At 43.2% G+C, this 17,202-nt stretch overlaps 1 long non-coding RNA gene across 1 annotated transcript; it reads left to right on the top strand.

The window, feature by feature from the left end:
* Window positions 1-930: 930 nt before the first annotated feature.
* LOC120017646 lies at window positions 931-12,763 on the top strand. The gene is made up of 3 exons (XR_005472132.1): window positions 931-1,202; window positions 1,805-1,915; window positions 11,870-12,763. It is a non-coding gene; the product is annotated as an uncharacterized LOC120017646 (long non-coding RNA).
* The last annotated feature ends 4,439 nt before the right edge of the window (window positions 12,764-17,202 follow it).

Raw genomic sequence — 17,202 nt, 5'->3', positions numbered from 1 at the left:
GTTGGTTTCTGTCGGATCTCCTTATCTCAGGATGTGTAGTAGGTTCACAAATTCAGGCTAAACCATTCTGTTTGATCTCAATAGTCTGAAGTGATGTCCTCTGCCAGTCTTCTGTCCTTCCCCTGCCTGGTTTGAAAATGGACCAGAAATCCAGTCTGCTCTAATCAGTACTGGTGATGTAAAGGAGACAGAGATGAAGCCATGTGTTATTTGCTGAAATAGGGTAGGTTATAATTGAGACAGGACAGGTGTGGTATAGAGGGGTCTGAAGGTGCTTTGGGTGTCAACACTGCCACTCACTCTGCCAATTCCCCCATTGTACATTACTGCTATGAGTACAAACAGAGAACCTCTCCTCTGACAGTCAAGACGGCTCTCCTACCCTTTCACCAGCTGGTTTGTTTCCTAAACATCACTTTGGAAATATGGGGAGAGATGCATGGGCATCTTACAGTTCTGTGGGTGAGAAAGTGATACCTACTTGTCCAAGGGCATCAGAAACAGAATAAAATAGAAACACATTGATTTGCTGCTCTCCGATTCATTTCTACTATCTGATCCAAAATTACTAAAAATATTATTAAGCTACTATTCTACATTCTTCAGTAGTATAGCACTGAGGGCTCAGGGCATTGGTCATCACAGATTTCATAGGACAGGTGCAAACTATAGAGGAACACATTGCAGAGGGGTGTGTGAGTTTAAGTGAAATTGTCACCTCCCCATTAAAGATAACGGATGGACGTTCTATTCTGGAGTTTTTGGAACATCTGCGGACAGTTGGAGGTCATGTGGTGGATGGCAAAGGAAGGACGCGCGCAAGGTAACTGAGCTGAGCAGGCTATTATTTCCCCGTCGATGCGCACAGTCCGGCCAGCCATTGGTCAGCTCTGCCAGAAAAGGGGAGGTACTCGAGTCCAGAAATCTTTGTAGAAAAACTCCAGACTGAGGGACGGCAAAAAGGGTGACCGCGGACAAGGACGCTTTTAACATTTTTAAGTTCTCTACATCCATACCTTACAGCCGGATTCGTGTGTTTTTATAGTTACTTTTCTGGAGTTATAGTGAACTTAATCCGAAAACGACTAAATATCGGGCTGCCAATACTGCGAAAGCAGATAGTTTATTGGTCGTCCCGGACCAGCATAACTTGACGTTTTCGCGCAGTTAACTTTTTACCTTTTCGTGGATGCGGTGAAGCGGTAAGTAGTCTACAGTGTGTCCAAAGTAATCGAGGATAGCTGTTGGTTGAGTCGCAACTTCGCCTATTCCTCCTTTTTTTCTCCACGGAGAAAAGATATTCTCGGCTGTTCCCCTGGGATGTAGTTGAGTTCCCAGGCAAATTCAATGACTCAGAGAATAGCAAGCCATTCATGGCTGGGACAAAAACCCACTTATTTTATTTTGCGGACAAGACTATCATTGTATCTTTAGAAACAAATTTAAATCAAGTACAATTACATTTAGATAAGGATTATTGATTGTTAAACTCAAAAATGGCACCATTATTCAGGGATAAATAGGGTGCTACAGTAGTTAAAGGGACTCTGCAAGACTGAAGCATCTGTACCCCCAAGTTATAAACAGGGCTCTGCTCCTACTTATTTTAGTTATACCTCCAAATGTGTCTATATAACACCCTCCTTTAAAACACTTGACATCCTATATTTTGGCATGACATGATTTTTCGCCTCTAAAGATTGATATTTGTACTGTAAGTGTTAGTGGTTTTGTTTAATGGGAAGCTCTTTCTTTGTGAAAGAGCCTATTTGTGTTGATCTAAACTCTCCTTCTGTCTGAGGAGGGGTCTCTGGCTCGGCTCAGCTCAGCTCACAGGACCGTTCCCATGGAGATGATAGGATCACTTCCTGTCTCAGAACAGGCCAGGTCATGGAGTTAATGCTGGACCGGGAGTGTGAGTTACACACACACAGGGATGCACACTCACAACAAAATGTATTCAAGAGCATATACAAGCACATAGCCTACACATCAACGCTTGCTCACTACACACACACACATGCAAACACTCTTCACCCATTAAAGGACCAATACAGTCAAAAACATGACTTCCTGTTTTTCATATATATGAATAATACTGTGAAATTGTGAAAATTATGATAATGCTCTTTTAGTGTAAGAGCTGTTTGAAAAACACACCTGAAATGTAAGCCTGTTTTGGTGGGATGGAGTTTTGGCCTGTCTGGTGACATCACCAGGCAGTATATTAGTTAATACACCAATAAGAAAGAGTTCCAAACCTCTCTGCCAATAACGGCTAGTTTTCCAATCCCCACTCAGACCAGTCCCAGACAGTCCTAGCTAAATGCTTGTTTGACAAATTTCTAATTACTAAGAAACAATATTTGTTTCTTTTTGACCATATTGATAAAAAACAATTACAGTAAGGCATTTAATTCTTACCCAGAAATGATTTGATATTGAGATAACTGCTGCATTGGACCTTTTAGTTTAGACCCACGACCATGACTGACTGTTAAAGTTTTCTCTGTCAAGCTTAGCATTATTTGGGAAAGTTATTTGCTCTACTTGTATTGGGATCATGGGCAGCAGGACATTAGCACTCTGGTTGACCTTTAGGATGGGAGTTAGCGGTGTTATTCAGTGTCATGGCTCACCGATCCTGTTAGTGTTCCCGTTCGTGCTCGGAATACCGGCGTTCCGATTAAGTCCTGGCGGAGTCCTGTCCCAAGGTCATATGACTGCCACCCTGGACCTTCTCAGAATTTCTTGGAAAAAGCTAGTGAGAGAAAAGTTGAATGGCAGAGGGGGTAGGGTTAAGGGGCCGGGGTCTGTGCTATCAGATAGGGTATGGAAACATGTGACTGAGCTAAACATACAGCCCTGGCAGTTTGACAACCACAAGCCTTCATCGCCTTTCTTTAGGAGAGTGAAGGACATAAGACTTCAAAGTTGAGGAATGGGAAGGTCATAAACCTACGTAGGCAAGGAGTATGGAGGTCATAAGACTTCATAAGCTAGTAGTGTGCATGAGGTCATCCGTCATCATACACTCTTAGAAAAAAAAGGTATTATCTAGAACCTAAAAGGGTTCTTTGGCTGTCCCCATAGGAGAACCCTTTGAAGAACCCTTTTGGTTCCAGTTAGATCCTTTTTGATTCCCATGTAGAACCCTTTACACTGAGGGTTCTACCTGGAACCAAAAGGGGTTCTACCTGGAACCAAAAAGGGTTATCCTATGGGGACAGCCCAAGAACCCTTTTAGAACCCTTTTGGAACCCTTTTTTCTAAGAGTGTAGGGGGGGGGGGGGGGGGGGTGTTGAGATTACAGCAGAGCGGCTATAAACTTGGATGAAGGATGTTTTGTGTTGAAGCAGAAGATAGTGGCTGGAATAATAAGCCTGCATAGCCACGGAGTATGGAGGTAGAAGAATATTTTGAAGCTAAATACACAACGCAGAGACAGAGGACAATACAGTACTAACGATAAAGTGAAATTGTGTTATTTCTGAAATAGGGAATTAATGCAGAGACATGGGAGGAATTTGTCTATATTCAACTTGAAATAGGATACTTGTTATTTGGCCATTAATCCAGTTTTATTGCAAGGAGTTCTAATTGGTCAACACAGGCTAGGGCTGGGTTATAAACTACATCCTGTCCCTTTGTTCACTGGAGAGAATCACTGAGAGAGCATCACTGAGGACAGGGGAGAATGACCATCTACTTCCAAGCATGATTTGTCCTTTTTGAATAAACCTATTTTCCTCCCCCAGATTTTCTTTGGATCTGTGTTATTAAAGAATAACATCAACTGCTAACAGATGTCATGAGCCTGCATAGCCAAATAGCATGTTGTTTATAATCACGCCTAGAGTCACGGAGTCCTGTAGACTGTCCTGTTGTAGGAAGCCTGTCAGCTGAAGCCAGTGATAGGGGGAGTCTGTGTTGGCCCCCTTTCTCCTCTTGTGAGGTCCGCTATGCAGCAGTGATTTGTGGGTGTGTGTAATTGTGGTACAGGTGTTTTGAGTGTGTCTGCCAACTGGCAGGCAGGAGAAATGTGGTTCAGGCGTGATTTTAGGTGGAATGCTTTGATGACTGAGACCGTTAAACCAAGCGAGAATTAGGCTTCTCCGTCCAGTGTGTGTGTGTGTGTTCTATTCCGAGGGTGACCCAGAGCTCATTGAACCCCCAGACATAGTACACTATAAACTCCCCACCTTTCCTTACCAGCTTGTTTGCAGTAAAGTTCTCTGCCGTTCAGTCTAATACTGTTGAAGCTAAAGTTAACCCTCACTCTATCCAACTACCTGCTATATCACACTACTCTGTCTTCTGTGGGTGGAGTCATAACCTTGCCGTGACTTTGACACCTTCCACAGAGGGGGAATACGCGTTAAGGGGCAGGACCTTTGATACGGTGTGTTAACATTTACAGGTCACACTGGCCTCAGTTCGTGACACACATTTATACATTGGATTTGATTTATGACCCCGATGGCGCCTCATAAGGGACACATGGAATTATAACACATTACATACAGGATATTTTAGCAGGAGAGGTTTTGGATCTATGAGTTCAGCGGGTCAGTCTTGAAGAGTGAGAAAGGCTACTGTATGGAAATAAAACTGGAAGGCAGTACTTCCCACCCATCCCCCTCTCCCCCTCCCCCCATCTCCCTTCTCTCCTCTGTGTGCTCACCAGTTGCCAAGTGCTAAGAATCTGGGGAATGTGGGATTGCAGTATTCTGATAAAGTTTGCTTTGTTCCCTCCGTGACCTAAGCACTGGGATGGAGGCTGGAAGTCTAAGCCAGAGCAGTGTCGTGGTCCACACATAAACACACATTATATAATTACACACACAGATACACATGTTCAGTTTACAGACCCAGACACACCCGACCATGCTAGTAATGGTATCACAGCTGAACAAATGTGACAAAAACAGACATTCCACGGACATTAGGCCAACAGTAACACACTTAAACTGTCCACTAAATGTGAAATAGGTAGTTGGTTTGAATGATGGAACAGGTTTAGGGGATGGAGCACATGGAATAAGGTGCTTTAGAATGTAGTGACGCACTTTATCTCGTCACTGCTTACACATGTAATTACATGCACAAATACATGTAGGCTCACACACACGCACAGCATAGACATCTATTCCCCTACATATAGGCACACACCAATGTCACGCAGCAGCAGAGGTTAGGGCGGGTGGGTGAGTGTGTGTGTGTGGTAAACAAGGCGATGAGCACTTTGATTGTGGGGTGGGAGGAGGAGAGGGATACCAGGGGAGGCAGGAAGTCAGAATTGTGGTTGTGGGATCAAGGGTGGAAAGGCCACTGGGAGAGAGGTCTACAGTGCAGACGTACTGCTTTGCGTGTGAAGGAGCAATCGTTTCATTTCACTGTGTGTGTGTGATGGCTAAACAGAAGCCCTGTGTGGTGTTTACATGGTAAATATGCCAGTACATTGTGTGTGGGGGCTGTCGTTGTGGAATGTCACATGCTGACAGAATGCTTACAGATCAACAAAGGAAAGGCAGAGAAAAATTACTGGAGACCAGTGACAATATACTGGACTCAAAATCTGCAGTTAGAGTCAAGTTGATTGAAGATTTGAGATTTTGACTGGTGCCGTGTTAACACCACTTTTTTGTATTTAGAATGTTGCTGGACCTTTGGTGCTAACTTGAAGACAGTTGACCAAACTGAACTTTAGCTGTACCACAGGCGGCCAGTGGCACCTTTTTACATTGGGAGGACGGACTCCTAGTAAAGACTGGAACGAAATCAATAGAATATGCATCCAACACATCAAACACATGGTTTCCATATGACTATGCTGTATGTTACTAAAACCTAGTGCAAGTAATGCCCAGTGTTTGGTTTTAGCAGTGTCCATGTACCCTCTCCAGCACAGCTGGAAGTATGGGCTACTGTAAACATCCTTGACTGAAAGCTGGTGTTTCATATAGGGCTTTCAGTCGGATGTTTGCAGCAGCCAACTGCCATTATCATCGCAACTACTATACAGCTATTTCTTTACATGGCGACGACTGTTATAGCTATCACTATTAGGCTTATATAGAGTCAACTGTGTTTGTCATAGAGGCTTTTACTATGCATGCACATAGAGCCATACATGGAGAAACCCTGTAGTGTGGACTATGACCAATCTGTAACATGAATTGATCAATTAAATCCAAGGATGTTTAGTGGAACATACCGTTTCACCCTCTGGATATCTCTGTGTCACAGGCCAGCCCCAGGGGACTTCATATATTGATGGGTCTCAATTATGACCATTGAGAAGTGAACGAACTGGAGACACACACACCCTGCTACTTTCTCCTTGCTGTCTGTCTGTTGGCACCATCTCTGATGATTGTGCCCAAAGGACTTTAGAAAAACAGAGTGGGAGAAAGAGGGAGGAGAGGAAACGGCTCTGTTCATGGCAGTTGGTTCACAGTAGCAGGGAGGGGTTACATCCTCAGGAGAGAGGAGGAGTGGCGGTGGGGTGAGTGAAAACCGGACACTACTTTATCTACTGCCTTTTCTGACCACTGATCTGAGAGGACATGACAAGCTATAGAAGCAAGGTGGAAACCTTTTTACCAAACAATGCTCTTGAAGGAAAGGAGACAAGGACAGTACGCTGTTAAAGAGTATTGAGACAGTCGTGTAAAGTTTAGGATTAGGGTAATCCGATCTGTGGGTAAGGGTGAGTTCTAACTGCCGACCTATGACCTCTCCGGGTTTCAGGCAGTGTAAACATCCTACACTCTCAGCGGCGCCCTCTAGTAGCCGGGAGTGGGATGTTTGCGCTGCCTGACTCGGGAACGCTCCTGGAATACTGCGGAGCACTTTGGGAATGCTGACCGAGGCAGAGCAGGAAATAGGGAGGGACCGCCATCTGATTGGCTGTGACCTGTGACATGTCTGCTCCGGTGGGACAGGACCACCCATCTCACAACAGACACGCTGCAGGAAACACACACACTTGCGTGAACACACAACACAATATACACTGCCGGTCAAAAGATTTTCAAAACACCCTCTCATTCAATGTTTTTTCTTTATTTGTACTATTTGTTACATTGTAGAATAATAGTGAAGACATCAAAACTATGAAATAACACATGGAATCATGTAGTAACCAAAAAAGTGTTAAACAAATCAAAATATATTTGAGATTCTTCAAAGTAGCCACCCTTTGCCTTGACAGCTTTGCACACGCTTGGCATTCTCTCAACCAGCTTCATGAGGTAGTCACCTGGAATGTAGAAAATAGTAAAAATAAAGAAAAACCCTTGAATGAGTAGGTGTTCTAAACGTTTTGACCGGTAGTGGTTGTGCACACAATCGTACACATATTTGCACATACTGTATGCACTCCCGGACCCCCAAAAATTGAGCCAAAAAATGAAGAGGGGGCAGTTACACTTAAATATAAAGGAAATGTACATTGCTTTGTCATTTTGTGTCCCTAAACAAATACAGGCACTATAAACTATGTATGAAGACCAGACTGTGTATGTACTCTATACAGCATGTAAAGCCTGGTCCCAGTAGAGAATTGAATCTATTTTCCTGTCATCACAGATAGACCAATCCTAATGTAATGTTATATATAGGTGTGCTGATCTAATGGACCATGTCCTCTGCTATGTGTTGACAGAAGCCTATGGTATGTTAAGTGGCTGTGGGAGGCACAACGCACAGAGGAAGTTGACACAAACCATTGTGTGATTGGGGCAGGGTTGTAAAAGTGTGTGTGTGTGTGTGTGTATGTACACCAGTGTGGCCTGGTCAGTTCAGTTGGAACCAGACCCACCCAGACTGACGTCACTGTAACAGGGAGCCCAAAAGGAAGTAACTATAAATACCTTCAGATGACCCCACGGAGACACATACACAGAGCCCTCTCCATGTCTCCTACCATTCCTCCATGGAATGGGTTAGATTTAGTGACCTTGTTCTACTGTTATTACTCCCTAACCCCAATGTTCTTTGTGGTTTAGCTTTCTCTCTCTCTCCAATGCTGACATCACAGGAAGAAATAGAAGCTTTTCCTTCATCCAGACTCTAGAGGGTGTCCTGTCTCCATGGTTTACTATTTCTGAGGCAGTGTTGAATATGCAGTAATGCCTTTCCTTTCAATTCACCACAAAAGGTTAGCCTTATTGATATAGATAGAGGACTCATCTTTATGTCTGTGCCATTATAGCGTCTGTGTCAACATGGGAAGTGCCATTGAGGCTACAACCCATTGGAATCCCCACCCAGTTGACTGCTTTGACCTGCTTTAAAATGGCGTAAGCATGGTGGAAACTAGGCTTGGGCAGTATACCGGGGTATTTGGAAATAACAATGGGAGGGTTTTTCAATACCGTCAATATCGTTTCAACTATTTCTTAAGTTTTTCAATAAATTGTAATATTTGTAGCTACTTTTTAAGTAAATACCTGCAGTCAACTTGTGCAATACGTTAGGAGATAAAGCAGACTGCGTTCTTAATTTCACCTATCACGTTATTTGAAATAGTTCCACAGAACATTTGAGACAGTCATGTGTTTGTTTGTAAACAGCACAACAGGAGAAAGCGGGAGCTGTGATAGCTGTGGGGTTGGTGTTGTATATTGAAAGCCAACAGTGTTTTTGTTGCTTCAATAGAGTGATCAGGGACGTGCAACTCTAGTTTTCCTTCACAGAAAATACATTAGTGTAACACATTCGGCAGAATATATCTGAATTTTCATCAGATGAGAGCAGAAGTGTAACGCTATTTGTCTGGCAGCCACACAAGTAAATGAGCTTACAATGAAATGGCAATGTATTTTTCACAAAAATTAATCATGGCCATCATATTTCTAATGTTTGTCATAGAAAGAATGTGGCCAGCTACATTTATTGAGGTTTTGCTTAAAGTTAATCTTGCATTTTACTGAAGAAAAGTAAGCTGGCTACACCAAGAAAAGTCCTGGAGAAAAGTAGCTACAGTTCAGTCGGAGCGCAGTCTGCTGAGAGAATGCAGTTCAGTCGGAGCGCTGTCTGCTGAGAGAATGCAGTTCAAGTCGGAGCGCTGTCTGCTGAGAGAATGCAGTTCAAGTCGGAGCGCTGTCTGCTGAGAGAATGCAGTTCAGTCGGAGCGCTGTGTGCTGAGAGAATGCAGTTCAAGTCGGAGCGCTGTGTGCTGAGAGAATGCAGTTCAAGTCGGAGCGCTGTCTGCTGAGAGAATGCAGTTCAAGTCGGAGCGCTGTCTGTTGAGAGAATGCAGTTCAGTCGGAGCGCTGTCTGCTGAGAGAATGCAGTTCAGTCGGAGCGCAGTCTGCTGAGAGAATGCAGTTCAGTCGGAGCGCAGTCTGCTGAGAGAATGCAGTTCAAGTCGGAGCGCTGTCTGCTGAGAGAATGCAGTTCAGTCGGAGCGCTGTCTGCTGAGAGAATGCAGTTCAGTCGGAGCGCTGTCTGCTGAGAGAATGCAGTTCAAGTCGGAGCGCAGTCTGCTGAGAGAATGCAGTTCAGTCGGAGCGCTGTCTGCTGAGAGAATGCAGTTCAAGTCGGAGCGCAGTCTGCTGAGAGAATGCAGTTCAGTCGGAGCGCAGTCTGCTGAGAGAATGCAGTTCAAGTCGGAGCGCTGTCTGCTGAGAGAATGCAGTTCAGTCGGAGCGCTGTCTGCTGAGAGAATGCAGTTCAAGTCGGAGCGCTGTCTGCTGAGAGAATGGAGTTCAAGAATTCTCATCCGAGTGGAGAAGTGCAACTGAAGCACAAGTCTGACTAATTAGTCTAACTATGTTTGAAGTGGAACTAACAGCGTTTTAACTACTTTGTCTGTTTCCTATCTGCAATCATAATATCAGTCAAAAATATACAATTCCCAGTTTATTACTTGATTTAAAAAGAAGTTTTATGTGACTCAACATTCCATGTTGTACACTAAGGCATTGTTGGCAGACTATATGGATGCAGTTCAATGTATGATTCATATAATTTACCAATACATTTCTTGGTAGTCCAAAAAATATTGCTTTCAGGTAGGAAATCACAGCTGGCCTGGTACATTGGCCAATATTTTGGACAAAAACAGAGTAATGTGACTAAGGCTAGGAATATCAATACAATCAAACTAGCCAAGTCAGTCTTAATGTGGATAATGGGCTAGCGTATCTATTTATGTAGCAAGCTAAAAACACGGAGCCTAACGTTAGCTAGCTGTTAGGAGGATGTCATGCCATTGGAGGAGTGGGTGAGTGACTGACGTAGTCCCCTCCATATTGTTTTTTGGTGGCTGTACACAGCTAGAGATACAGGTGTCATTTGGTTAGCTAGCAAGAACTTTAACGACTGTTATACATTTAGCATATCTCTTGCATTCGCAAAGTCCCTCTGGCTATCTACTCCGAATTCAGACGAGAGTGCTCTGAAAAACGGATGAATTTCCATACAACACCCGCTGAATATGACCGGTGTCAGTCAACGTAGCCAAAACAGCCTAACAAGCTCAGCAAGTAAAATGGTCAGAGTGAGAGTGAGGCTAACAAGCTTGCCAACTTTAACCAGTTAGCTTGGGTGCTTGGTTTTGGACAAGCATGCATTGGCAGGCAAGCTGCAGAATGACGAGTAGGCTACAATTCCCCATTGTTTATCAGTGCAATTTTGACAGCCAACTAGCTGAAAAAGTTGAGGGTTTATCTAATGTTCCTTTGTTAGATTTCAGCTGATCTTGCTTGGGCTAGCAATTGTTGTTGATCTTGTTGTTGACGTGCATAACTGAGGGAGAGAGAACCTACCTTTTCATGTTTGTTTGATCAATATGACTGTAAAGTTCCCAAATGTAAGAGGACTTCCCCGGTGTTGACATATTTGTAAAAATACATTCAAATGAGTTCTAATGATCTGAAGTCGTGCTGTTGCATCTGCCTGTAAACACACAGTCCAGTTCAAAGTGAATGATGGCAGGCCCATCTGCCTGTAAACACACAGTCCAGTTCAAAGTGAATGATGGCAGGCCCATCTGCCTGTAAACACACAGTCCAGTTCAAAGTGAATGATGGCAGGCCCATCTGCCTGTAAACACACAGTCCAGTTCAAAGTGAATGATGGCAGGCCCATCTGCCTGTAAACACACAGTCCAGTTCAAAGTGAATGATGGCAGGCCCATCTGCCTGTAAACACACAGTCCAGTTCAAAGTGAATGATGGCAGGCCCATCTGCCTGTAAACACACAGTCCAGTTCAAAGTGAATGATGGCAGGCCCATCTGCCTGTAAACACACAGTCCAGTTCAAAGTGAATGATGGCAGGCCCATCTGCCTGTAAACACACAGTCCAGTTCAAAGTGAATGATGGCAGGCCCATCTGCCTGTAAACACACAGTCCAGTTCAAAGTGAATGATGGCAGGCCCATCTGCCTGTAAACACACAGTCCAGTTCAAAGTGAATGATGGCAGGCCCGTGTGGTAAATGGCTTGTTTGTATGATGGCCTACTATATCTCTGATTGGCTATAGCGCACCGGTCTGTGTAGACTCCTGTCTTGGACGAGACAGATGTTTTTATTAGGTTTTATTTGCTGCAGTGTCTATTAGTTGTCCAAACGCACAGCTGCTTTCCCACTCTAATGCTATAGAATTTTCACAAATGCCTTAGTATACGTAATTCCTAAACATTCTAAGTTTGATATTCTTCCTGGGCTGTATATGAACAGATTTTAGTAATATTTGATGTTGCTAAAATGCTGTCATTTCTACTTTAAGTGGCTGAATTAATAAGTTGATGGCGCATAATATTGTTAGCTTTGTGCTGTGTTTAAGAAGTCAAAGCCCTTTGGATGAGTTATCTGTATCTTGATTTTAATACATTTTTTCTTCTCTCTGTTCTTAGCCCATCTGCTCCTCCCCCTTCTTCTCAGAGCAGAGCAAGCAGGCCCATTGCCCTAGCGACTCCACACAGACACAGCGTGTACACATGCTGCTCCAGAGCCAGTACTATTCTTCCTTCCGACAAGTATGCCTCTCAACTTTGTTCATTTACACAATGTCCTTTGTTCACATTTGCTTATAAATGTTCTAAACTCACCAAAAATGATATTTGGTAGCTCCTACCTATATATGTATAACTTTATGAGTTGGATTGCCTCTGCGCTCGTTAACATATTTAGCTAGCAGCCTCAATGGAAATTCGCTATTACTTGTGCTAATTTTGTTAGCATTCTGGTAATAGACACCGAATGGGCTTCTTTTTTTTTTGCGTTTTTTGGCCGGTAATACCATAAATCCTGGGATGAGAGGACGGTATGACAATATGAGAAAATGTGGATACTGCCCAACCCTAGTGGAACACCTCAATGGCGCTGCCCATGCTAAAATGCTTTTGGCCACTAGAGGCCTCTATCATTCTCTGCTTGCAGATCACACATTGCATCGGAATAAAAAATAAATACATTTAAAAAAAATATTAAAACATTGCATCGGAGGTACCATAGAATTACTGCCTTATATATTATCCAGAATGACTATAGGCCTGATTCCACATTGAACACTGCTTCCCTTCCCTTGATGACTCACTCTTGCAGGTCTTAAAAGACTGCAGAGGTGTTGGCATGGTGATAGTTCCAGCTATTCAAATAGGGTAAAGGTGAGAGTTTCTGTGTTAGTGTGTGCTTTTAATAACAGTAAAAATATGTCATTTGTTTGATCTAACAATTGTTTTCTATTGGTGCAGATTGCAAGTGTTCAATGTATTTTGAATATGATGAATAAAGGCTTTTCTTCACCACAATCTTCTCTGTTTTGTAATTAATCATGTGTGTGATTTAATTCAATGAGAGTAAAACAGTCATGGGTTTACTATCATCCTCGAGACTAAACCATGGGTTTACTATCATCCTCGAGACTAAACCATGGGTTTACTATCATCCTCGAGACTAAACCATGGGTTTACTATCATCCTCGAGACTAAACCATGGGTTTACTATCATCCTCGAGACTAAACCATGGGTTTACTATCATCCTCGAGACTAAACCATGGGTTTACTATCATCCTCAACTCTTGCGGTGCTGTTGGTCTCATTTGGACTGTTTAGGGGATTCACATACTTTCTATCTCTATTCCAATATTTATATCACTGCTTGTCTTTCTGCCATGAGGAACTGAAACCTGTGTCACATAGAGCTGACCTGGGGATTTCTGCGGTGGATGGAACAGCTGGCTGAGCCACCACTCTCTCTCACACACGTGCGCGCAATGCTGTTATACACTATGACATTAACACAGTCACACACATAAAATTACACATAGACATGGAATAACATGTACATTGTACAGCTGGAGAGGCAGGATTATGTGAGTGTTGTGATAAAGTGTTGGATCACAGTAACAGTCTGACCAAGAAGGGTCAAAGGTCAACCAAGCACATTGCGTGTGTGTGATTCCATCTCATGTAACCTCCTGTGAACCCCCTTAACCAAATATCATTCATTCATGGTCAACTCCTTGGTCAAATAAGTTGCATACTCCAATATTGTCTTTGTCCTTATGGGTGTAGGCTTCTCTTATTTTCACTTCTCTTTCTGCGCCTTAGAAAGCAGAAGATCTCTGAGTAACAACTAGTTTCGACCTCAGACTGAAACACCCCGAAATCTAAGTCCAGTTTCGTCTGAGAAACCCAGGATGCCATTTTGAAATTTAGAGTGGTTATAGTCTCTCGTAACAGACAGCGCATGTGAAATATGGTTTTGGGTGCCGAGATTAAAGGTTGTCCAATCCAACCATAATACTGTTGCATTTTATTATATTTTGCAATGTTCATGAGAAGGGGATGATTTAATATTTAATCAATTTTATACAGTAGTGGTTTGTTGATGTATGTCCAAGATAAATTCCCCATTTGGAACAATAAAGTTTCTTATTAATCTTTTCCTTTTTATTTGCCATATGTTACCTTCCAGTTCACATGTCTATATACAGTATACAAGTTCTGAATGTCACTGATTTATTACATGGAACTGTAGATGACAACGCGCAAACGCTAAATCTGATTAAATGCGTCATATGCACCTCTTACAAATAGCTAATATAATACATACAATGTGTTAGAGGTTGAACTTTTGATTGGCCCACATAACAAAATATTTCTTCCAAATAATGTGTGGATGTTAGGTGAGGATAGTGATGATGATCACACCAACTCTGAGGGACAAATCCCTGGAGCCCACTGGTGGTACAGACGGAAAGTAGCTCACTTATCAGGTGCAGACACAACACCTGCATGAGTTTCCAGTCCAAAACAAGAAGAGGAGTAACACATCGTGAAGCCATCTGTTACAGATAGCTAAGGCATAAGTTCTAATCTGGAAGGAGAGTGAATGTCAGTCTCACACATGGGCAGCCAGGCGTGCACACACAGATCTGTGACATTATTGTAACACATAAAGCACACACACATGCTGTGATACTGGTACAGACGTGTGGTTTTAGGATGAGTGTTTTGTAGTCTATGTGTTTGTATGTGTGTGTGTGTGTGTGTGTGTGTGTGTTACAAGATGAAGAGACAATATTTTGGCCTATTTGGTCCTTCTCTGTAAGACAATGCCGCCAATTGAAATAGTCTCTCTCCTTTACACATACCCACACACAGGGTGAGTCACTCGCTCTGCTCCAGCACCCATTCCAGGAGGCAGCCGCCTCATTCTGTCAGTATGATTCAGTGCTGTGGGCACACTGCACTTAACACACAGTAACAACCACTTCCCAACACAGAATATCCCATACTCCTACCCAACACACCACAGCATCCATCCCCCCCAACATAGCTCAACATAAGTACCCCAACACAGCTCACCACAGAATACCCCAACACAGCTCACCACAGAATACCCCAACACATCTCACCACAGAATACCCCAACACAGCTCACCACAGAACACCCCAACACAGCTCACCACAGAACACCCCAACACATCTCACCACAGAATACCCCAACACATCTCACCACAGAACACCCCAACACATCTCACCACAGAATACCCCAACACATCTCACCACAGAATACCCCAACACATCTCACCACAGAATACCCCAGCACAGCTCACCACAGAACACCCCAACACAGCTCACCACAGAACACCCCAACACAGCTCACCACAGAACACCCCAACACAGCTCACCACAGAACACCCCAACACATCTCACCACAGAACACCCCAACACAGCTCACCACAGAATACCCTAACACAGCTCACCACAGAACACCCCAACACATCTCACCACTACCTCTAATTATACACCACACATTTCACCAGGGAAACTTCTACCCAAACGAAACTAGGCACAGAATGCCTCTACTTCCACTCCCAACACATCTCAACACATGACACCGAACCCAACGTACCCACACACTCAAATCAAATACATTTTCATTTGTCTCATGCGCCGAATACAACAGGTGTAGACCTTACCATGAATTGCTTACTTACAAGCCCTTAACCAACAATGCAGTTCAAGAAATAGAGTTAAGAAAACATTTACTAAATAAACTAAAGTAAAAAATCAAATATGAAGTAACACAATAAAATAACAATAACGAGGCTATCTATACAGGGGGTACCGGTACCGAGTCAATGTGTGGGGGTACAGGTTAGTCGAGGTAATTGAGGTAATATGTACATGTAGGTAGGGGTAAAGTGACTATGCATAGATAATAAACAGCGAGTAGCAGCAGTGTAAAAACAAGGGGGGGGGGGAGTAGTGTCATTGTAAATAGTCCGGGTGGACATTTGATTAATTGATCAGCAGTCTAATGACTCCAATCCAAAACTGAGCATCATCCTACAGAGTGTAACACAACAGTCCCAAATGTACCACTCTGTACTCAACACACATCATCAACATCAACCAACATCTAGTAAGACAGCAAGGCTTTACCTTACACAATAAGCCCTAATTAAATACATGCATTCTCTTAGAAGGCATGATTAGCTGCTGTTGACCTGACGTGTGTGTGTGTGTGTGTGTGTGTGTGTGTGTGTGTGTGTGTGTGTGTGTGTGTGTGTGTGTGTGTGTGTGTGTGTGTGTGTGTGTGTGTGTGTGTGTGTGTGTGTGTGTGTGTGTGTGTGTGTGTGTGTGTCCCTCACACATTCTTCTTCTCACCACACACACCTCAATTAACACAAACCAGTGTGTGTTATTTCAGTGTTTAAGATTCCAAATGTCTGCTGTTAACTGAAATTGCCATAACTCTGGAGATCCATGGCTCTCTTCAGACTCATCTGTGTGCTACAGGCTATACACTCGCCTTCTGTGGTCTTGTAAACTGGTATTGGGCAGTCAGGGTTATAGATTTCGAGAGCTTGGGACTAGAAGGTTGTATCTGAGTTATTGACATAGCCTTGTTCTGTTTAATGTTCTCTAGCTACACTGAGTGTACATAACATTAAGAACACCTTTGCTGATATTGAGTTGCACCCCTCCCCCCTTCAGAACAGCCTCAATTCACCAGGGGATGGACTCTACAACATGCTGAAAGCGTTCCACAGGGATGCTGGTCCATGATGACTCCAATGATTCCCACAGTTGTGTCAAGTTGGCTGGATGTCCTTTGGGTGGTGTACCATTCTTGATACGCGCGGGAAACTGTTGAGCGTGAAAAACCCAGCAGTGTTGCAGTTCTTGACACAAACCGGTGTGTCTGGCACCTACTAACATACCCCGTTCAAAAACCCTTAAAACTTGTGTCTTGCCTATTCACCCTCTGAATTGCACACATACACAATCCATGTCTCAATTGTCTCAAGGCTTAAAAATCCATCTTTAACCTGTCTCCTCCCCTTCATCTACACTGATTGAAGTGGATTTAACAAGTTACATCAATAAGGGAGTATAGATTTCAGCTGGATTCACCTGGTCAGTCTATGTCATGGAAAAAGCAGGTGTTCTTAATGTTTTGTACACTCAGTGTATATAGTACTCTAAATACCCCAATTCATGTTAAGTTCAAAAGAATACAAGATGGAAACTGCTGACACCATTCAAACAAATGAGAGTTCAGAACTTTTTGCAGATAGAACCTTGGTTGTTCTTGGTACATGCCAAACAATGAGAAATGGATCTGGTTGGGTTTGTCTGTAGTGATGTGCCACTCCCATATACTCTCTCTCTTATCTCTCACATAAAGTACACATGTTCTTTTGCTGTTGATTTGCCATATTTTATTACAG

This window comes from Salvelinus namaycush, chromosome 22 (genome assembly GCF_016432855.1).
Source record: "Salvelinus namaycush isolate Seneca chromosome 22, SaNama_1.0, whole genome shotgun sequence".
Classification (NCBI taxonomy): domain Eukaryota; kingdom Metazoa; phylum Chordata; class Actinopteri; order Salmoniformes; family Salmonidae; genus Salvelinus; species Salvelinus namaycush.
The sequence above is the reverse complement of the archived record's forward strand: the minus strand, read 5'-3'. Positions and strand labels throughout refer to the sequence as shown.